This window comes from Grus americana, chromosome 5 (genome assembly GCF_028858705.1).
Source record: "Grus americana isolate bGruAme1 chromosome 5, bGruAme1.mat, whole genome shotgun sequence".
Lineage (NCBI taxonomy): Eukaryota > Metazoa > Chordata > Aves > Gruiformes > Gruidae > Grus > Grus americana.
The window spans coordinates 45,686,850-45,709,720 of NC_072856.1; the positions used below are offsets into that span (position 1 = coordinate 45,686,850).

The 22,871-nt window shown below is 45.0% G+C and overlaps 1 protein-coding gene across 2 annotated transcripts in view; it reads left to right on the forward strand.

Annotated features, from left to right (window-relative positions):
- Positions 1 to 2,200, forward strand: part of GPATCH2L (G-patch domain containing 2 like) — a 46,309-nt gene extending 44,109 nt beyond the window's left edge. The window contains exon 11 of one of the 2 annotated variants that reach the window (XM_054827003.1): positions 2,121 to 2,200. The gene's annotated coding sequence lies outside the window, so the exon portion shown is untranslated. Of the gene's footprint in view, positions 1 to 9; positions 2,100 to 2,120 lie in introns of those variants that run through there. The other variant, XM_054827004.1, reaches the window with a different exon arrangement.
- The last annotated feature ends 20,671 nt before the right edge of the window (positions 2,201 to 22,871 follow it).

Genomic DNA, 22,871 nt, shown 5'->3' on the forward strand with positions numbered 1-22,871 from the left:
GTTTTTCAGACCATGCTTGCTTCATACTTTCCCAGCTCAGAGACTCAACTGAAACTACAAATGGATATGAGTAGACTTGCTATGTACTAATGGAGGATTTCTCAAATCTAAATAAAGGGTATTTCAAGTCTGGGGCTACAAGCTTTGTTCTGTACAAAACTAAAACAATTTTCCAGTACGAGCAGATAGTTGATAATGGTTTTTTAATGAAACATAGTATAGAGTTTCAAAATGCTAAATGATATTAATTTAATTCATTTCTAGTGGGGATGCAACAGGGAGATATCAAAGATGAGAACAAGAGCAGATCTTAGTCAGGAGTTGCTGCTATTAAGCAGATGAAAAACATGGATTTTGCAAAACACAACTTTAAAATTGCACCTAGTTGGAGAAACCTGACTTCGTGAAGTGTCATAACTTCTTCCTCACAGGCTGCCTTCAGGGGCAGTTATGGCAGACCAGTGGTTCTGCTAAGCTGTTGCCGCACTGGTGCTGATGTTTTTCTAGTAATTTTGACACCAGCTTCCCGAGATGTTCACCAACATTGCCATAGGACCTTTCTTCATCCTGCTTCACTACATAATTTGCAAGTGCTTGGACTCACCCAGCCTCCCACTATGGGGAAACATACCTTCCCATTTTGAGAAAGCCAGAGGTGAAGATACTCTTAATGCCGAGTGTTGTATCGTGTCCTGTGTTTTCTTCCCTGGCTGTCCGGTGTCACCATGAAAGGAGCCTGTACAAAACAAGAGCAGCAAGGGGAGCTTTTGGAGCCTTCTATCTCTTGCTGGTCCTTTCAGGTGCTGTGGAGACAGCAAGGAGTGGGAATGAGGAGTGCAGGGTCCGATGCCCAGGAGAGGGCCCATGGGGCGCGGTCATTGCCCTGCACTCAAGCAGTGCAGGGGCTACCACAGGGCTATGCTGGCATTTCCCACCCTCCTGACCACATTGCTAGGCTCCGTGACCCTAAGCCACAGGCTTCCTGTGTGTACATGTTTATTTAGACATTTAAACATGTACCACCTTTAACTCCCCACCCCCAAATAAAATAGAAAACTGGAAAATTTGTGCTCCCATGACAAACAAGGCTACAGTTCAAGTGGCCAGTGTTGTAATCTGTGTCCTTCTGCATGCATGGTACACTGCAGTCAAGCAGTTGCATGGTTTGTTGGTGGGTTTGAGATTTGTGTGTCCTGTCCCATTCCTGCCTCAGTCAGTGTAGAAGGGTTGAGGCTCCCTGAATGTACGGCTGCTTAGGTTTGGGGTTTTTTCCCTCACTTAGACTGATTTCAAGCTTTATTTACTGCACAGCATCCAGACTCCACTCTGAAGAGGGAAGAAGTAATTTCCTTGTTAGCGTCTTCAGGGTACCTCCTGCTATGGCAGCTTAGAATATTAATGAATTTATTTATGTGCTGAGAATTTGGATGTTAATTTCACCCTTATTTTATAGATGGGGAGTTTAAGTCAGATTGACTGAAGCAAAAACTAGGAGTTATCTCTGAATTTGGGGGGCCCACAGTGAGATACCTGGGCACTGGCAATTTGTAGCAGCTTACTTTGTAGCCTTTTGTAGATTCAAATCACATTGCCTACAAAGTTCTGCAGCAGCTGCAAGTGCTCAGACCTTCTGTAAATCCAGCTGCAATTACTGATGAGGTGAGGAGCACTGTCCTCATTGCTGAAGTCTCTCTCTGGCTTCTCAGATATCAGAGAGACGGCAACAGGCAGGGATCTCTCTAGGGCTGGTGGTCAGTTGCTTTCATTGCAAGAACTTTGCCTTGATGGTTTCCTGCGTTGCCCTTTCTGTCTTTGGCTCTCACTCATTTACTGATAATCTCCTTCAGTTCTTGGCCCTCACCTCTCCAGAGGTGTGTGTTCTGGGCTCTGTATGAAGCTGGAGTCTCATACAAAATAAACTGTGATCATTTGATTTGGCATTATTGTCATGTGTATGCACAGAGGGACAAATTAGGATGGCAGTTAATTTCTTCACTTCTGAGTATTTTTATCTGTAACCAGCTATATGTGTGTGTACATACACATATAATTTATTTTTGAGCTAGGAATTTTTGTTATATATTCACTTTGTATTTGGGTTTCCTTATATGATATTTTAGCTTCCCAAAATATGCTTTGTTTCTGGAAATATCTGTGATTCCTGGACTTCAGAGGAATAGAAAGTGGAAGAGCAGCCCAAATGCACAGTATCACAGAGGATCTGCTGTGAAATAGCTTGTCTGCTACAACCCGAGAAAGAGCAATAGGTAGGTGAAAACTTACTCTTGAGCAGTTACACTTTATATACTTTTACCTGAACATTACCAAGACAATATGACTATTCACTCATGTCTTGCACTGTTATTTCAAATGTTGTCCTCTGATTCTCATCCCTAAACTCCAAAGTAATGACTGTCCAGTGCACAAAACCTGGCTGTTATTTAACAAATAATAGGCTGCCTGTTAATGTCCAATTCAGCAGAGTTTTAAAATATCAGAAATCTTAGTGTATATTTTGGGAAGAATGCCCTCAGGTCAGAGACCCTCTCTGGAACCACAATCAATGTCTGACTGAGCTGTATCAGAAAGAAGGGGAAAGGTATGAAGAAAAAGTGGTACTAACTTTTGTCTTTATCCTGTTTTGTTCTGTTCTCTCTGTTGTCTAGAGAAATTAGTGCATTTAAAAAAAAACAAACCAAACAACCTCCCTCTCCAAGATTTTGTAGGATTCTTTGTGTCAGACATGGTTTGGCAGGTTCTGTTCACAACTGAATACCCGATTTCTGATGTAAACAGATGCCATTAACCTGAAAGATGAAAATCATAGTGTTTGAGTTTCTACAAATACCATCTTGAGATTGGGCAGGTAGCTGCAGTTGTTGTATCCTTATCCTTGCAGTAAAGTATTGTGGAGCACGTCATTCCTTGCTCACATATTGCACCTTTACACCTGTGCTAAATGGGCATTTTCTGAGCAAAGTGCATTGTTTGCTCAACAGAAACATAAAAGATGACACATGGTCTGTTGCTGTACACCTTATCTTCTCTCTGCTAATCGCTGTGGGTAAAGTGATGATTGTGCACAACCACGGGACTCAGAAACAACTTTGCTGAAAACCACAAATTTCTTTCGGGTAAGCTACATCTCACCTGTATGTATACTTAAATGTAACTGTGTGTTTATTCCTGGGAAGGACCCAAATGCTTGTCACAAGTAACTGGAAGCACCAGAACTGGTGTATTCAGAATGCGACTATTCTCTGTCATTCTGCAAGTACCTTGAGTGTGTAGGACATGGATGAGTACAACTCCTACTGCTTGTCACTGAACTACCGCTGGTAGCTGAAAATTGGAATACAGTGTTCCCTGGAGAGTTTGTCTGTCATGGAGCTCAAGAGGTTAATATGTAGTTATGTGATGATACTATAATTTTATATGCATCTGCAGATACTGGTAATAGACATTAAAGTGGGCATTTACATCCTTATTATGGGTCAGTACTTGATGTCATAATAAAAAAGTCACATCAGAAAAGTATAGGATAAAAATCTGATTATACACCTTTTAGAGTGTAAATGGCTTTAAAATTCAAATTGTCACCTGATGGGAGGATCAGGAAAGAGTCAGAATAAGGGCAAAGGGGCAAAGCTGTGAGACACAAAGGGCAGAATAAAGGAGGAAAAAGAGACAGGCTGGGCTAGGCCTTTGCTTGGGCACTTTATGTCCGTATGAATACTATACGCCATTACTTAGGCATGTCATGTCATTGCATTAAACATAAGCTTGAGTGAAAGGTGGACTTTGCAATGGGGTGTGAAGGTCAATAGACCTTCTCTTCAATAGATCTTCTGTCGTTCCACAGAGTTCAGATCTGCTCAATGGTGGGAGGGCTAAAACTTCATGTGGGTTAATGCAGGGTGTTCATTTGGAAAACAAACAACATCAAAGCTAATAAAGTTTCCAAGGCAAGGCAACAGCTGAAAGTCTCTCGTGAGGCTGTTCTAAGTAACTATACAAGTAACTATGCAACTGCTGGCCCCAGAGCCTGAGAAGGGGACTGAGAGTCTGAATCCTGAACGGCTGTGTAGGTTAAAGTCAACCAAGAAGTACAGTGAGAAGTAGAGCAGCCTGTAGGATGGGCTGCATATGCAGCTGGATAGATTGGGACAGTAATTTCAGCTGCAATGCACCCAAAGGGTTTCCAACATCACCTTCAGTGTCTGTGGGAGCTAAAACCCTATAGTGCATAGGGGTGTTTGCCTTCCATTTCTCTACTACTTTTTTATCCAAATACATCCTAAAGCACTCTATAAAGTCTTTGCGGTTGACTGAAATTTTAGGGATGTTATTTTCTTTGTTGGAAATATGGGGTGCCAGGCCACAAGGTGAGGTAAACAGTTTCTCTCTGCTGAAAGAGGAAGCTGCCTCCTTCCATCTCCACCCCATTGTCTCTCCAGGCCTGGCTGTAAGGTTCTGCTGCTTACTTTTCACTCCTTGGAACCACATCAACCCCCTTAACTACAAAAAATGACTTGATTTCTGCTGGCTTAATCAGTTTATTTGGCTCAACTGATGTGTGTGAGGAGTGCCAGAGGCAGCCCAAGGCATGAGGGCAGGGCTGGGGCGGTGGGTGGGCTGGGAGTAAGTCTTGGGGAATCATGGTTTGAATGAGGGAGACTCACCCAACCAGCAGCACCAAAGTTTTAACTTTGGCTCAATTGCTTACAGACCAGTGCCCGCCACTCCACGTTCTCCAGGGATTCAGCAGCTTGTAGGAACTCCACACAATCCACGGCTGCAAGAGGTGCTTCGGGGGTTTGTAAAGTCATGTGGAACTGCTTCCCAAGAACTGTCTGCTCCTCTTCTCCCAGGTGCTCCTTAGGGGTTTTGACACTATCTTTAGGTGAGATGAGAAGGGTCATTTCCTGTGACGTAACCATATATGCTTCCTAGAAAGGCATTCTGTCTGAAGAGGACTGCTTTAGAGAGCCCGAAGTGTCTCTCAACTGGGTGTCTCTTGTTTAGGGGGCTGATTTGTTTACCCATTTGGAGTAATGGGTGATGGGGCAAAATGATGGAAAATATTTAGTATCTCTGCAGCATGTTGCATGTGATGAGAACCAGCCTTTCTGGTGAATGAGAATGTTATTTAAAAAGCCATCTGTCCTTTGCAACACCTTCCAATAGAAGTACTGAAATGCTGAGGCCCACAACCATGCTCCACAGCCTTCTGGGATGGGATGTAAGGCAATTTTCTTGGGGAAAATGAGGCACAGAGAGAGGTTAAAACTTTGCAAAGGTTATAGGGCATATATGTGGCAGGCCCAAAAGGCTTTTGAGATTGCCTTCCTAAAGGCCTTATAGTTCTGTGTCCCTGCACTACTGAGGCACAAATAAAACTCCAAGAGGCTGTCTGTCCATTCAGTGGATCAGTCAGACACTGAGCAGGCTGGTGGCAGTCAGTCAGATGCTGAGCAGGAGGCCATTCAGCGATGAACGGATCCGGCTTGTGAATGGCCACGTCTCCTGGCTCAGATGGCTTTTGGCTGCTGAGAGAACAGGATGGAGAACTCCATCCCTCTGTTTGCAATTAGTGTTTGTTATTAAATGCTGACAATGTGTTCTCTCCTCTCATGTATCTGGTCTTTGTTTATGCGCTCAATGTTGGCGCAAGCTTCTGTGCTCTAATGTCTTACATTAGCTGCTGTTGAAAGGAGTCCAAGGAGCAATGTGCTTTGAGGAGGACAGGAGGGTGGCTTGGCACTGAAAGAGCTGGAGTAATTCTGAGGGAAGGATGAAAATGGGTTTTAGTTAAGTGGGAGGCTGGCACGGAGCGAGCAGCAGCGAGTCCATGTACATCTCCGCTCTCAAATGCGATGCTACAGTTTGATGGGAATGAGGAGCTAGCTAGAAGGTGTAACTGATGGCAGAAAGGTGAGATAGCCTTGGACATGCTCAGGTAGGGGTGATTTTAGCAGAATGTATCTTCAGGTGGATAGGTGGTGCTTGAGGTAGGAAGCATGGGACCTAGAGGAGGAGGCTACAGTCCCTGGAAATCACCGTAGGGTAGAGGTACATAGACCAGTGATAACAGCTTGTTGGTTTTTTCATGCATGGGAATGGACAGGGAATGGTGTCACGAGGCCAAGTTTGCCTCCATTGGATGCACTCACCCACTGTGTCAACCTGTGGCCTGACTGGTCACAGACCATCTTTGCCTGTCTGAGCCACATTCCCAAAATACGAGCGGCTTTGGCAGTTGCACAAACTAGAGCCTTGATGTTCACTGGTCTCTAGGAGTGGAGTGGATGAGCAGCATTATCAGGTACTATTTATTCATCACTGGGGACTACTGTGCGTAACTACCCCTCTGCATGTTGCCATTTTCATCATCATATTTTGCTGGAGTCTCTGCAAGCTTCTCTCCAGAGTATTTTTGACAGCACAACTGAATATGGCTAGTTATTTCAAATATTTTGGATACATAGCTGTTAATCCAGAGCTCATTTATTGGAGCAAATTGAGGTCCTCATCACCAGAAAGATACTTGCTCCAGTCACTGCTCATCTAGCCCAGGTGGAGTGAGCATCTCTATCTTTTCCTATCTCTTCCCTAGTCTTTCCTGGTCTTCCCATCCCTATGATGCTGCTCTGCCACTGCTCCTCCCCCATAGCCCACATTCAGGTGTGGCTGTTTAAAAGCAATCACTGTCAACATTTGTCATTAATCTGTTTCCATTTTTATTTATAAAAGAAAGAGAGAGAGAGAGAACGGAACAGCAGCAGTAGCAGGGCAATTGCAGATGAATAATGAAAGGATTCATCACAGCCATACCAGGATATATATATTTTTTGCAGCCAAGCGAGACGGATTCCCATCACAGCTCGGGGACTCGTTCCACACAACCACTCATCTTTCATGCTGGGGGGAAGGGAAAGGTGGAGACAGTATCATTATGGATGTAACAAGGCTCCGAAGTGACTGGTCAAGGTTGCTGCTTCAGTCACAAGGAATCTGCTTACAGGAATTTTCTCTCCACTAGGTGTTATTGCCTGGTAAAGTGGCCGCCTTCTACAGCAGGCTGCCACTTGCAAAAGGGAGGCTTAGGGTTTGCTAATGGGAACACTTGCTAAGCAGACAAGCAAGGATTTCACAGGAGTGACAAACTTGTCTCAGAAGGAATGAGGGACATACTGGGCAATGCAGGGGTCACTCTTTCTCACCTTTTTGTCTCTTGAGCCCATCCTCAAGTTCAACAAACAACTCTCAGCTTGCCCTGCCCCACTTAGCTTTACAAATCTGTCTGCCCTGTTGAGCACAGATGCTTTGTTCTTCTTGTCCACTTTTAGTAGGTAAGGGGCATGAAAATTTTTCAGGCGGGGAATGCTGAAGGATTCTGGAGTCCTGAAGGTCTCTCTGAAGCCAGAAGAGAAAGAGCTGCCATTTAAAAAGAAAAGAAAGAAAGAAAGTCCAAAATAGACCTGGTTGATTGAGGTGTGCACTCAAAGCCAAAAAGGTCTCTGACTTCTGTCTGCCAAGTCCAGGGGAGCCAGGCCACGTGTGTCCTGCGAGGGCAGTGCTGATACTGAGGGCAGTACTGCTTGAGCTGTGCGTGCGTGCGTGCACACAGAGGTAGTGGTGTTATTCCTCCACAGCTGAAGACAGAATCTGACTCTCCAGCCCTCTTGTGCTTGTGGGGAGGTGTTCTGGGCAATGTCACTGCCATCCAAGGCAGAGGTGGGCTGTGCTGAGTAATTCTCAGATGCAGAAGTACAGTAACTCTGTCTGCTCTTGGGGTTTAGAGGGTTTGGGTTTGAGGAAAGAGCATGGCATTTGACTATATTTTTCCATCTAGGAAAGCACTAAAGCAGGTTGATTTGAAAGGCAGGATGGTCTTGTTTTCAGGTGCTGCAATGACCTGTATTGCTGGTTATCAGTTCCACTTCCAGTTGTGAGTGCATCAGCCCATAAAAAGCACAAAAGACCTTGTCCCAAAGGACTGTATATTTGTCAGGCCTCTTGGCAACCTGGAGTGCTTCATGCACCTCTGGCAAGGCATTAGCATCAGGGCATTCGTGTATTAAATCCTTCCTCCTCTCAATTGAAGCATAAGTGTCACTGGAAGTGATCCCAGTTGGATGGGAGGGTGCAGTACAATGCCACAGCTGAAGCAATCCTTGAAAGAGTGAGACAAGCAGATATGTTGCTTCATTGGGTCCTTAGGGCTGTCACCTTGGCAGGGGGGAAAAGAGCTGTGATCTTTTCTATTCCAGACCCTTCTAGTGCTCTCATTTTTTCCCTGCCTTGCCAGCAGTACAGGGATCAGGGAAAAGGGATCTGTTTCTCAAGCTGCCCCTCCATTTTCCTCTTGTACCCAGGGGATGCAATGCAATGCTCAGAAGCTTAGATTCAGTCTGTGTTTTTTACCATTCCCCTTCCAACGTATATCTCCCATTGGGAAACCATTTGATCCATTTTCCCATATCCTGGCACAGGATTATGACAGGTCATTAAGAACCAGATGTTATTCAGTTTGGCTACATGATCCAGCTCTATTTATGCATCCTACTAGGTCTCCATTCCCATCCCTTGGTTGCTCAGCAGAGAGACAGGTTTTCTGTTGAATATGGAAACCATCAAGTGTGTGGGAAGTACCATAGGAAGAAGCTTCTATGTAAGCTGCTTGCTTCTTCCAAAAAAGAAAAATTGCTTCAGCCATGATAGGTCTCGTTGTTGAACAACTGCAGAAGTTGGTTCTTATACAGCCTGTGGTTAATGGCTTCTTACCTTTCTCCTGGAGGATCTTTCTTTTATAGAAACCATAGGATCAAGTCCTTGAAGGTGGTTTTGCTTCCATGGACACAAGACACTGTTAATGCTAATGGTCACCTCGTGACCTTGCTTGGATGTAGCTAAGTGCTTGGACACTGAGGAGAGGAAATAAAAAAATAATAATAAAAAAAAAATCAGCTTACTTGTACCTGTAGTGTATGCTTACAAAACTGGGTTGAATGGGCAGCTGAGAATCTTGAGTAGTTCTGAAAATGCTCTGCACCTCCTTTTTTTTTCTTGGTGGCATTATGGATTATTAATGGAAAGCTTGTTTTCTCACAGCCTGGGAGATTGCCTTGCTTCTAAGTGGTGCTTTCCAGGTGGCTATAAACTTGATGTGTAATAAATGTGTAGTAACATGTCAGTGGAGGAGAAAGTTCTCTTCTGACTCCAACCAGCAAATGGTTTATGAGATCTCATCCCTCCAGTCCCCTTTGACCCAGTGATACTTTCACTGAATTCTTTTGTTTCAGGTGATGTTTTTAGTGGCTCCATGCAGTGACTAATTTAGGGCCTTCATCATTTGGCCTCCATGTCTATTTTGTCTAGCCCCCTTTTCCTCCAAACACTCCTAACCAAGCCAGGAGCTACTCAAATGGTATTTTTCTATTATTTTACAGATGTGGTGGTTGTCACTGCATTCTGTTGTAGGTCACAGTTTCTAGGCCTTGCTGTGTACCCACTCATACAGGCAGTAGAACCACGGCACAAGATTAAAGATGACAACCAATTCCCTATCACAGGGTATCACTGAGATGTTTCACATTTAAATAACAAAGGTAGGTTTTCTTTAACCTCGAACAGTCTGTAAAATACTGCAAGCCAGAAAATCATTGCTTTTGCTGAAGGCTCGTGATGCAGCAGCATGCAGTCTTTTACTGGAGCTGTCTCCTCCCAGCCATGTAGGCTCTTCTCAATTGGAAATATTTAACACCCTATTAGTTTCTGATGTGTTCTTTAATATATTGGTGATCTCAATGTTCCCTGAGAGGCCTCAAATTATGAGGATATAACCAGGTGCAGGTTTGCTTAACCTGCTTTGAAATGCTTTACTCGATCTGATGCATACTTGGGTTATTTTAGAGTTGCCATGGTGTGAGTGTGCTGAAAAATCTGCACAGTGTCCAGTGAGTGGTGGCTGAAGAGCTTTAAACTCCTCCAGCAAGGGTCATGTGAAGAAAAGTCACTGGGTGGCCTCCTGGAAAAGTAGTGCTTCTATCTGGGAGATAGAAGTGTTCTTTCAGCAAAGCAATCCATGGACCAAAGCAATGCCCTGAGAAACTACTGTAGCCTGTGGAATCATTGCAAACTCAGTCTTTTCCTCACTTTCTATACTACTATAGTCCCTAGAAGGTTCTGGTCAGTACTGAAGTCCAGCTTACCCTGAGGCTTTACAGGCTTTGAATAGGAGCATTTACTGTCCAGAGAATGTACTGTTGAAACAGAGAAAGATGTGGGTATAGGCCATAAGTAGTAAAGGAGAGGAAGGGCAGGATGATACACAATCTGTGATGACATCAGTGTGAGATAAAATGGCAAAAAAGAGAGACTGCTGAACTGTTGAGTGCTGAATTAATTGTCCTTAATTTTCAGGACCTGAGCCAGGGCATCTCGGGATACCAGCTAAAGCACATTGGAAGTCATCAGGGAAGATACCTATATGAGGGCACGTATAGGCAGGAAGAAGAGGAACCAAGAGGTAGATGTGTTTGAAATAGAGATCTAGCTGAGGAGCTGAGGCCACACTTTGGAGCTGTTATCAGAGATATATGATTTGGATTGAAGGCTGAGTGAATTTTTGTTCCTTATATCTTAGCCTATTGTTCACCTTCTCTGGATTTTTTCATTTCAAAAGCCAGACTGCCCTGCTGACTGTGTGCACGCATTTAATTCTCTGTGTGCCCTACCAAAGCAGTGGGGCCCAGCTAGATAATGGTGTCTGCCTGTCCCCAAGCTTCCTCCCTTGTGCTCTTTTTTCTGGTTAAGGAGGCACAAGAGGAGACACAGGCTCACTGTACATGCACTTCTGATTTGAGGTCTAATTTGGGGAGATGTTTTTGTCGTGATAGTGGCATGGTGGTAAGTGTTGTCCTGCTTTCTGCAGTCCCCATGCTTTGTGCTCCAAAGCTATGCTTTCAGTGGGAGGATCCATTTCCCTAAGAGCAATTTAAGAGGCCAAACTATTACCTGTGGGAATAGTATTTCCTGAGCCAATGCTACCAAATGGCAGCAGTCCAGCAGTGTCCTCCCTGGAGAGGTCAGTCCCCCCAGTTGCTGCTTCCCCAGGGCTGCTCTCTGGTGACTCCTTCCCATGTCTGATAGGGTGAATGCAAAGCGGATCCTCCCTTGCTGATTCCTGTAGCAGTGAGAAGAATTGAGAAGTTGTAATGGTTCCAGTCTGTTACCACTGTACAGTTCTGGTTAAGGACCTAAAGGCAGTGGTGGCATCAGGGGAACAGAGCTGTTGAATCTTACTTTGCATGGGTCTAAAGTGTTGCAATACAATGAAAGGTTCAGCTGTTATGGCCTGTAACCTGTATTGCCTCTGATGGCCTGTGGGCTCAGCTCAGCTAGGGCAGAGACTCTGGGTTCTATCTGAGGAAGCATTTGAACTGAAAAAGCCTCTTAAGCACTGAAGGTCAGGCGTATGGGCCAGGCCCTCCACAAAGTGACGGTCATCCGTCTGTTCAAGAGCAGATGTCCTGGGTGCAGAACCAGCTATTTCAGACAAATTACCAAAAAACCACAGACAGCTTTTCTAATAGTTTCAAACTGAATACACAACATCAAAGCAATATTAGCACCTCAATTTGCAAAGTGGGAGGAGAGACCAAAAGCTATTTGCCCCCAGTTGCTATTAATGGAAGTTAACCTTCTTCATTACCTCTTTCCTCTCGTAAATCACTGGAGTATAGATGCTGATTCAGTGGCAGGGTTCTGGATGTCTCATCAGAAGCCAAGGCATGATTGGGACAGTGAGACTGGATCATCCCAGCACAAGATGAAGATCTGCTTAAAGATGCCTGTGCTGTATCCTTTTTGAGGATAGGTAGAGTTTCGCCCTTTGTATTTGGAATTTTGCAGGGGTGCTGAATTTGCATTGAAATTGTAGGGAACAAAGGTGTCTTCTACAGGCTCAACCAAGTCTTACCAAATACTCCAGCTCTCCTAAACAAGGCTGGTCTCTTGCTGATCTGTTCCCAGAACCAGAGGCTGCAATAAGCATGTGTAAACAAGGTGTCCCAATGTGTTACCTGTCAGTGCCTGTGTTTCAGTGTTTGCCTCAGGAGAGTGGTGAGGGCAGAGAGAGAGCTGGGCTGGTTAGTTTGACCTTGCTTTTTAGGTTTTTCCCCTGTTGTTTGTTTTGTTTTGTTTTTATTCTCTTTGCACGTGCCTCTAATTGATCTTGAAAAGAAGGGACAGTTAAAGAAGATGTTAAGGTGAAATGAAGCCATAACTGTGACTGGAGACTTTTATTAAGTGTGGCAAAGTTCCCTGGGCTGCGTAGAAATTGTTTATTGATTTTGGTATGGCTGGGTGCTCCGGAGTAATCGCCCGCAGAACCGCTGAGAGAAAGCAGAGTGCTTCACCAGGTCTCTGCTGCCTCCTGCCCCTGGATGCTCTTCCTCCTGCCTGTGCTGGTGGTCTCCTCTTTAAGCTGTAAATGAGCAGCCACAGCTGGTTAACTCTTGTTGTGGCACAAGTTAACCAGCTGCTGGTTAACCTGCAGCCCAGCACTGGGCTCTGCTCTGCTGCTCCAGAAATGGCCGGTGAAGGAATATGGTAAGGGAGGAGATGATGTTGGAGCATATATCATACAAACGAGCATGGTATTGCTGAGGCTTAAACTGCCCTTTTGCTCTTCCACATTTTAGTTGTTGCAGACAGAAACCTGCCTGTGATGGTCAGCAAGGTTAGTCATCTCTGAGCCTGCTTAATCATGGGGCAGGTCAATTTTGTGACATGTTCCTGTTTCTCAGTAGTGTCTATGAGGTTTTGGTCCAGTATCCCCTGCCTGCTCTCACATGTCATTCCCCTCTGTGCCAAAGCAGCAGGATGCTGAGGAAGGGTTAAGTGGCTGTGTGCAGAGAGCTGCCTGCATCCCCTGTGCCTGTCTGTAAGCCCAGGAGAACTTCACCCCCTCCTGTTTTTTCCTTTGCTTTTTGTGACAGCATTAGGGTGGTTTTACTGCTGTAATTCAGTAAACCTCCCTATAGAGAGATTTTTCACATCCCATCTGGGGAGTTTATACCATTGCCCCGTCAGAGGTCGGGTTTCTGCTTTGTTCACTGCTCACGGAGGTGCGGTGCTGCACACCATCCTTGCCACCCTACTTTTGCATAAAGGCAGTTAGTTCTTTTGTTGTTTCTTGTCCAGAGTGCTATGACTAAAGTATGCTCCTAAAATACACTGGCCCTTCTACACAAGACTTTAGAGACCTGCAGTAGTGTGGTCATTAGGTGAATGATAATCAGATGTAAAACCCTGTGTGGAGAGGAAAAGAGGACTTGTCCACCTTGTTAGGGGCCCCTTAAAATCTGCTCAGCTTCAGTATGAGTGTCAGAAACTCTGTTGTTAGAGGAAGATGAAATAACAAACTGGGTTCCTTTCGTAATCATCTAATCTGTATAGGAGAGTGGGAATATGAAGCCAGAGTAAAGGTAAGATCCTGTTTTGCATCATTGGGGAAAATGTTCAGGAGATCATGTAGATGCTATAAAGAGGTGTTTTCTGCTTTGCATGTACATTATGTTTCTTTAATGAAAAAGCTGGGGAAATGTGTATTAGTTTAAAATTTAATTTCCTGAAGGGCATAATGTTAATGGAAGGCAAAACATCTCTAAAGTGTTGGCAATTTAACTCCCGTAGAAAAGGTTTTGAAATGGGATAAAATAATAAAAATTTGCATCTACCTAGAGAGTTCTCTGACAAAAATGACACATGAACATTAGTTCTATGAACAGCAGTAACAACTTCAACTCTAATATTTTTTATTTTTTTTTTTTTTACCCCTGTAATAAAGTTCAAAGTTTTAACTTACTGTGGAGTAAGGACAATGAATTATGCTGATGCTGCTCTGTGTACTTTGGCTAGGAGGTGTGAATGCTATAACAGAATCTGCACCAGTCTGCACTGGTACTTCAAAGCATATACTGTGTATGTGCATCACGTAAACTTTTGTAATGCTTAGTTGCTTGAATGAAGTAAGACGACTGATTTATTCTCTCTCTCTCAAAAAAAAAAAAAAAAAAAAAAGTCTTTTAGTTAAAGCTGCAAAACCTCGTGCCATGGCTCGAGTTCCCTGACTGCAAGTTGTTGCTCGTAGCTGCTGTAGCTTATTGCTCCTGTTGCTTGCATTGGAGATTTTTGAACCCCCACCCTTGGGAAGAGCAATCTGGCTTTAAATTCCTCAGTCCTGCACCTCAGACTGAAGGAGTTATTTTTAACCTGCCTTGACCTCTGCCTGAGCAAGAATAAAATAGGGATTGGGCAGAATGTGACACAAATCAATAGGTTATCCCAACAGATGTGATCTTTGGCACCGTTTTGCCTTGGACACTTGCTGCAGTAACAAAGATAAATGGTGATTTGTTAACATTGTGATCTAGGGACTGGGTGGCTCAGTGGATCGTGTGGTGGCCTCTGACCTCTGGGTCTCCAGACTCTGAACATCAAGATGAAATCTCATTCTGATAGTAGGAAGGGAAAAAAAGGTCCACAAGGGTTGGGTGATTTTGGTTCAGTGCTAATCACAGTGCTCCACAAAACAATCCAACAAGGACTGAATAGACAATACCTCCTGGCAAAAAGGAGTATGAGAAATAGAGCGGGAACTGTAGCAATAGAGAGCTAGTGATCACTTACTGCAGGCTAAGACTTGCAGTGCTTTTATGGAGTGATACTGGAGCACTCAGAGCTACTTTGTCTCTTAGCCTACCTATCAAAGAGGACTTGCACTGGGGAGGATTTGTGGTGGCTCTCAGCAAAAGAGGAATTGGTTTTATGAAGGCAGTTTACCTTTCATTTTCTGGGATAGTTTCTGCATGTCTTTTGACCCTTGACTGATTACTGAAGGATAGCAATGCAGGTTTTTTTGGGAGTTGAGCTATTGGAAACAGCAGATACAACTGGGATAGCTGCGAGCCAGTCATGTCTCCACTGACCTTGTGTGATCTGTTCCATATCTCCACAGAGTCCTGTTGCAGGTCCTCTGTAGACAGCTGACTTCTAATACTTTCTCAGATGTGCACAGTTTGTCTTGCTTCAGCAGTCCGGGATGGTGTATTCTCCTCAGGGTGAAAAAAAAATTGCTGCAACAGAATCTATTCCAGGATATCTGCAAGGATTGGTAAGCAGTATCTGAAGACAACTCCATGTTGTAACTAATCTTGTGTAAACAGGTGTAAGCCACTGAGTTCTTGTCTCCCTTGGCTGGTGTATAATTCCCCTTGCCATGAGGAGGCAGTATCTCATTCTGAAGCTGAACCCATCAACTTCAACTTCTTGGCGCTGGATCTCCTTACAGTTCTGCCTACAAGACTGGCACCCTGCTCTCAAGGTGCTTCACCATGGTAAGTTCATCCTCTCAGCCCTGAATAATCAAGGGAACAAAAAACTGTACCCGCTGGGGGCAAGGGATCTAGTAACTGCCTTACTGATGAATGCAAGATGCTTACAATCTTTCCCATGTTGTAGATCCAAGATTACATGAGAGCTGGTGGTGTGCCTGGGACCCCCATGTCTGACTCTGTGACAATCTCCTGCAGCACCAGTCCCACTTTGTACTTTGCACTGGGCTGTGCATTGCTGAGTTATAGAGAATGATGTGAGTCATGTTGAGCGTAGCCTCTTTCCTCGTTTTTCCTCATCCCACCCATCTGTATGTTGTACCTATACGAACAAACAGTTGGAATCATGGTAGACCAGTGCAAGCTTCTGCTCATGTCTCTGTTTAGTGCTATCTTACCATTGACAATTGCTCTTGAATCTCAGATGGGGAGCCAGTTTTTAATCCATAGATTGCATGCCCTATGGGTTGCTCACAGCACACATTTGTTACTTGAGATGTCACAGAAGGAAGTTTGAGCCAAAGAATGTTGTCCATGTTCCTCTCCTCATGAGCAAGTGATGGTGGGAAAGACTGGTTCCTGAAAACTTTGCCCAGTGTCTTACTTGCCCCAACCCAAAGCACGTTTCTGTACCCTGCCCGGGTGCCTGTAATGGCTCACAGTGCCCCAAGCTCCTCATGGCACTCATTTCTCCAGAGACAGGGGCTGTAGCCTGCCCACAACCTGGAACAGAGCTTGTAGTCCCCAGCTCTACCCCTCCCCTTCTATGGGGACACAGATCTTCCCGACCTTGAGCAGAGGTCTGTGTCCCTCTCCCCTGCAGCCCAGCCCAGAGCTTACCCTGGCTCCAGGATGTGCAGAGCAGAGTGCACTGGGCAGACAGAGTGAAAGCAGCATCCTCTGCAGCCAGCATGCCACTGACATCAGACTGCCACTACTGCCTCCTTCATGCCCCCAGCTTCTTTGCTATATACAGAGCATGTTTGGGGCTGAGCTTGGTTGCTTGTACTGAACAGGGGCAGCAGGGTGGCTTGTGGACCAGGAATGTCATCCTGTTTAAAAGAAAAAAAAAAGAAAAAAAAAAAAAAAAAAAGAAAAAGCTGGAGAGTGAAGGTAGCAGCCTAACAAGACCTACTTTCCACTATATTTTTAGCCTCTGATTTTATTTTTCCCAGTATAATTCTGGATTAACTGTTTCATTGTTTTGTCCAGGCTGAGATCAAGTTTAACTGATCTAGAATTCCCTGCCAACGTGCCTTTTGCCCTTTTCAAAATACAGGAATCTTGCTATCATTGCTTCAGTCTTCGCCTGGGTTTCATGTTGTTTGGGGTTTTTTTCGTTGTTTTAAAAAGATGTTAAGTGATGTCACTGGTGAGATCTTTGGAGGCCCTTCAAGGTGTTCCAATGAGAAGTGTTTTATTTTCAACAGATAATTCCTCATGTTCCCCTTGATTGTAAAGAACAAAGGATCTCCTTCATCATAAGATATATGGGATGAGCCATCCTGTGTCCTTCCTGTTTTAGAGAGAATTACTAGCTACCGATTTCTGCCATCTCTCCAACTATCTAAGCCTAGAAAAGGACATTCTTCCTACCTTAATATTTAATTTTTGAGAAGACAGCTCTGTGTGTGTTAGTGAGAAATAACACCTTTGCTGTTGTGCAGAAGCAGTAACTGCAGAGCTGGTGGGAAGTGGTAGCCACGTCCTGTCATTTCTGTACCTGCTCCTTCTATTCCAGAAATACCTCTGCAAGAAATGAATGTCTTCTGCAGTCTGTTTGTAGAATCATTGAATTACAGAATATTTCAGGTTGGAATGGATGTCAGGAGGTCTCTGGTATAGTCCCTTGCTTAAAGCAGGGTCAGCACTGAGTTCAGACTTGGTTGCTCAGGACTTTATTCAGTTACATCTTGAAAGCCTCCAAAAATGAAGGTTGCACAGCCTGTCTGTGCAGCTTGTTCCAATGCTTGACTATTCTTGTACTGGAAAAGCTTTTTCTTCTATCCAGTCTGAAGCTCTTTTGTTGCCATTTGTATCTGTTGTGTATTGCCAACCCACAAGCCACTGTAAAGAGCCTGCCTCTGTCTTTTTGATAAGATCGTTATTGAAAGTCTACTGTTAGGTCCCTCTAAAACCTTCTCTTCTCCAGGCTAAACAAGCCCAGTTCCCTCAGTCTCTCCTCACAGGGCAAATGCTCCAGCCTGCTAGCCACCTTGCTCACCCTCCATTTAACTTGCACCAGTTTATCAGTCTTTTTCTTGTACTGGGGCCCCAAATCTGGACAGCATTTTCTAGGCAGAGTCTCGCAAGTGCCAAGTGAAGTGGAGTAACTACATCTACTGGCCGTGGTCCCATGAATACAGCTCAGGGTGCTGTTGGTCATTTTTTGCTGCTGGCTCATATTCAGCTCTACCTATCAGGCCCCCAGGTCATCTTCAGCAGAGCTGCTACCCAACCAGGCAGTCCCTAGTATGTACTGTCACAATGGATTATCTCTTCCAAGGTGTAGGACTTTGCATTTGTCCTTGTTGAATTTCATAAGGTTCATGTTAGCCCAATTCCTGCAGCCTAGGCCTTGAGCATATCAACTGGTCCCCCCAGTTTGGTGTCAAGTGCAAACTTGATAAGGGTGTGCTTTGTTGCAGCCTCTAGGTCATTGGATGTTAAACAGGAGAGGTCCCAGGACATACCCCTGCATACATCTTGTTACTGGCCTCCAGGTAGTGTATAAATATTGCCCTCTGAGCCTGACCATCCAATCAGTTTTTAACCCATCTGATAGTCCACTCATAATAGCTTTTTATCAAACTTGAGACATCCTGGGAAACAGTGTTGAATGCTTTGCTAAAGTCAAGGTAAATGGCTTTCACGCCTCCCCCCTTGTCCATAAGTCCTATAATTTTATCATAGAAGAGAATCAGGTTGGTCAGGCATGATTTATCCTTGGGATATCCACACTGACTGTTCCAAATCACCACCTTCTCCTTTGTGTGCCCAAAATATGTTCTAAGACGACTCACTACATCATTTTCCCAAGGACGGGTGGGGCTGACTGGCCCTAATTTATTGGATTTTGGACCTTTTTGGAAATGGATCAGAAGGAAATTATTGGTCAGAGAGAAACCCGTAGTCTGTAAACTCAGCTACTTTCAGCTGCTTTTTCTTTAGTCAGCTCATAGCCAGCACAGAGTAGCTGGTAGTGTGCATGGATGGGGTGACAGAGCTTTCTGGCTGCCTCAGGTTTGCTACCAAGGGATGTGAGAAGCCAGGAAGAAAGGGCAAAAATGCAGGTTGGAGTGGAGGTGGAATCTCAGAGGTAGGGTTTAATCGACATGGAGGTGCTAGTGGAGAGGTGGAATGGAACAAGGGACAGAGTCTCAGCTGCGATGCTGAAGTGAAGAGAGCCCGTCACAGGCAGGCAGGTCCTAGGAGAGCATGGTGGGCATAGAACATCGTGGGTTTTGTCATGAGTTGGCCTTTAAGCAATGACTGATGAAGCTGAGGGTTTGCTACTTGCTCCCTGATCACAGGCTCTGGGTGAGTACATTTATTTCACAGAAATTAAGATCTCTGAGAGATTCAATTCAGGGGCCTTAAAGCCCTTTCTCTGCAACTCCATCCAGTGTCACTCTGCCTCTCACTGATGAAGATCTGCCTTCATGCTTGGGCATCTGTCCTCATGCTGTCTGTTCTGTATCTCGCTCCTTTCTTGAGGAGGAAAATGGTGCCAAGCCCAGCAAATGTCAGGCACATTGGAAGGACACATTTGCCCTGCCCTCTTCCTTGAGAGAAATTCAGATAAAAATAAATGCATCTTTTTTTTTCAAGCCTCAGAGTGAGAGAGCTGGACCGTTGGTCTCGTTCCTCTCCAGGTGTACCTCTTGGCATTGTGATTAGTGATCCACAGGCAGCATAAACGCAGCAGTTGTAATCGAAGCTGCAAAGTTGCTCTGTATGTTGAGAGCTTTCTGTGTCCTATTCCTTCTTGCAAAAAGTCAAGAGAGATAATTCCCTTGTTGGCAGGCCACGAAGAAGAGAGATAAGGGCGAGAGGGGAAGATGTGGCATTGGGAGCACCTCTTTTGATCTGCTGCTGGCTTGAAGGCAAGAGGGCAGGTTTCAGCCCAGTATCAGATGTTGGTTTGTTTTTGTCAGCTCACCTGCAGTGGCCCCAGGTGAAAGAAGCAGGTCTGTTGAGAAGCTGTCCTATTCCTAGTGCTTTCCCAGAGGGAAAGGTGGATTTCCATGTGCTCTGTCTTCTAAATGGGGGTATTTGCAGTGAGAGGCTTTCCAGGGCAGAATGTCACCCTTACATCCACTGGCATGCCTGCATGTGGAAATGCAAGTACCTGCAGCTACTGCAGACTTTTTCATACAAATTCTTGAGCTCTTCAGCATGAACCCTTGTCTTCCCTACCCCTAGCTTTTGTGTAAGAGAACATTCACAGGAGAAATGTGCTCAAGGGAGGCTGGAAGTAAGGGATAGGGATGGCTGATATGGCTGGTGGAAGCATTGGTGTCCTTGCAGTGGAGGTATCTCCTTGGAAACTGAGGTAGAAAAGAGAAAGAAATGATGTGGAGCTCTTGAGAGCAGGTAATGACATCTGTAGAGACAGTATGGAGAACAAACCAGGTTGGACAAGTGCTCTTGCCTTTCAGTTGCTGTTGCTTATTCATTCACGTTTTCTTTGTCTGATATTTTACATGCATCTGAGTGCTGGTGAAGCATTTGATTCTGCTCTATAAAATCCCATTAGCAGTGTGTGTTTGTTCTGCAGATAGGAGGGGGATTGGGAACTTAAAACTGGTCAAAGTATGATAATGATTGTAAAAGAATCATATAAGCTTGAGACAGCAAGATCTGGTCTTTGCCATTGAAAACCTGGTGTTTAATAGCCTGAAATGGCCAGTGAGGTGGGACAGGGATCAGCATTCAAGCTGGTATGATTAATCCTTTCCATTAGATATATGGAAAAGGAGGTAAACAGACCATTAATTAAATCTGCAAAGGATACTAAATTGGGAGCACTGTAACTAGTGAGTGCAGTGTGGAGGTGCAAAGGGATTTGAAATTAGAAACAAAGGTAAGAAATAAAGGTCCCTGCTGCCAGGACATGTGCAAGTAAAAGAAAACCCCATTGAACATGATATGTGGAGAGGAGAAACCTGAAAGACTGTAGTGCCAGAAGGAGACGTAGCCATGTGAGGGTATTCATTTGGTGTCTAAAGGTTGGTAAGTTGTTGTCCATTGGGGGAGTCCTAAGACTGTCCTCCTTGGAGAGAACAATTAGTATGACTCATTGTTTGTGGAAGTTAATGAAAGCCTCCCAGAGACTTCAGTGAGGTTTGGATATGGCCTATAGACCGTGTCTGGGTGCTGATGGATGAGCCAGTGGGAGAGTGGTCAGAAGCACTATGTGTGCCCAGCTGAGCCAGTGGGCATGCTGTGGAGCAGATGACCCATGTCCTCTGTAGGGAGTTCTATCTTCAGGGTGTCCTCAGGCCAATGTAGCTAATGACAGTGTCAGAAGGTACCTGGATGGGAAGCAGGGGTGGAAGCAAAAGGATTTTATTGCACTGCAGGAGAAGGAAATTAGTGAAATCAATAACCAAATGCAATATAACCAACCTGCTCTGGCCTTCTTCAGTGCTCCCCTCCCAGCATCTTCAGAGAGCTGCTCAAACATGGCCTCCTGGTGAACACCATCCCCAGGGAAACTTCTGGTAGAGAAAGCGGAGAAAGAAAGTAACGAGGTTGGTGCCAGGGAGGTGTTAGAATGAGCCAGGCTCAGGCCTGGGAGTCCCAGGTTTTTGTTGGGACATTGGACTCTCACTCTGTGTTTTGTCCATCTAGTATTTGAGAGTCAAAAGGGAGCAGTAGGGCTCTTGGAGGTTAACATTCACCCTTTGTGCTGTTGGGGAATCTGCCTCATTGTCAGCCCAGACTGTGTCAGGCCATTGCTGCAGGTTGTGTTTCCTTATGCCCCTGACATTCCTGTTCAGCTGGGACATGTGCTAAACATGCCCCTATATCCCCCACCAGCCACAGGTAGCAGCTCTGGACAGTGAGGTGATGTGAGAGGAGTCTGAAAATCCATCCTTTGAAGAGCAGTTCTGCATATCTCTCATGGCTGCATGCCACGTGTGTTGTGCCGCTCTGCATGGGGCTTTCCAGTAAGCAGGGTCATGGATGCCCCCAGAGGTGCTCACAGCAATGATGAAGTTTCTACACAGCCTTCATAGTGCTCAGGTGAGGCTGGCAGAGGCTGAGGGAAAGTGAATGAACATTCCTCAGGGTGAGGTTGTACCATGGAGAGTTTCTGCTGTGTCTATCCCATCCTCAGTGGAGCAGGAAGAGGCAAGTAGGTTGAAATGAATATATATTAAAACTGTTTTGTAGGGGTAGCATTGATTCTGACAGGCCCAAGATCCACTTTTACAACAAGCTCTCAATGAGGTGGAGCTGGCTGGTCCTGGGCTGTGGGAAATGCTGTGTGCAAAAGAGGGGATTTCAGCAATAGTAGGTTGACAGTCTGTAAAGGTCATGGAAGGGTAAGGCAGAGCTGGGAAATATAACAGAGGAAGGAAGCTTATCATTTTTTCCTTTGATGGCTTTTTGTACCCTGCAGTGCTTTCCAGCCTGACCTCTGCAAGCTGGGTTCACGTGGCCAGCACAGTTGTTCCGCCTCTGGGTAACAAGGAAGACTTATCTTGCTGCAGCTTCTGGTGTTCACACCTATCTTCTCATCTAGAGAGGCAGAGGAGGGAGGTCTGGAGAGAAGAAGATGCAGGGGAGTTACACCGAAAGGAGCCACCTAGCACTTGAAATAGAGCTAGGTGGGGTGACATGTAGAAACATAGAAGTTATCACACCAGTTTGCACCAATTATCTCTCTGCTCCAGAGTCCTGTTTCCCGGGGTGGTTGATGCTCCAGAACAGTCGAGTTTAGGGGTAAGGTATTTTTTTCTTTTTCTGCTGGTTTGAGGTTGGTTTCAGCCTCCAATTTTGGATATTCTTTGCCCTTTCTCCAAGAAGGTGGGTCCAGCTGGGTGCATTGGCAAGCTCAGGGGACAGCTCTGTACAGTTCTTGTCTCTTTCTGTAGGAACTTTAGAGATAGAAACAGCGATTGTGTCAGTACTCAAAGCCTTAAGACAAATCAGGCACTTGGGCTGAGGACTTGCCAGCCAACTTATCCATAAAGCCTGTGGGAGGCTCCCTCAGCTGGCATCCAGTCACTGATGTGGGGCTGGGTGCACCATAATTCTCTGATGTTCAAAGTCTTACCAGCTTATGAGTTTTAACTGAATCTCTGACTGTCAGGATGATAATTTTACAAGAGGAAGTAGATTGTCCCAAAATACTATGAGGTTCTTTCAGCAAGTTTTGGCTGCTGTCAGTGAGAGAATAGAGGACTGGAGAACCTGTATAGATCACACCATAATTCATATACCTATCTGATCCTATTT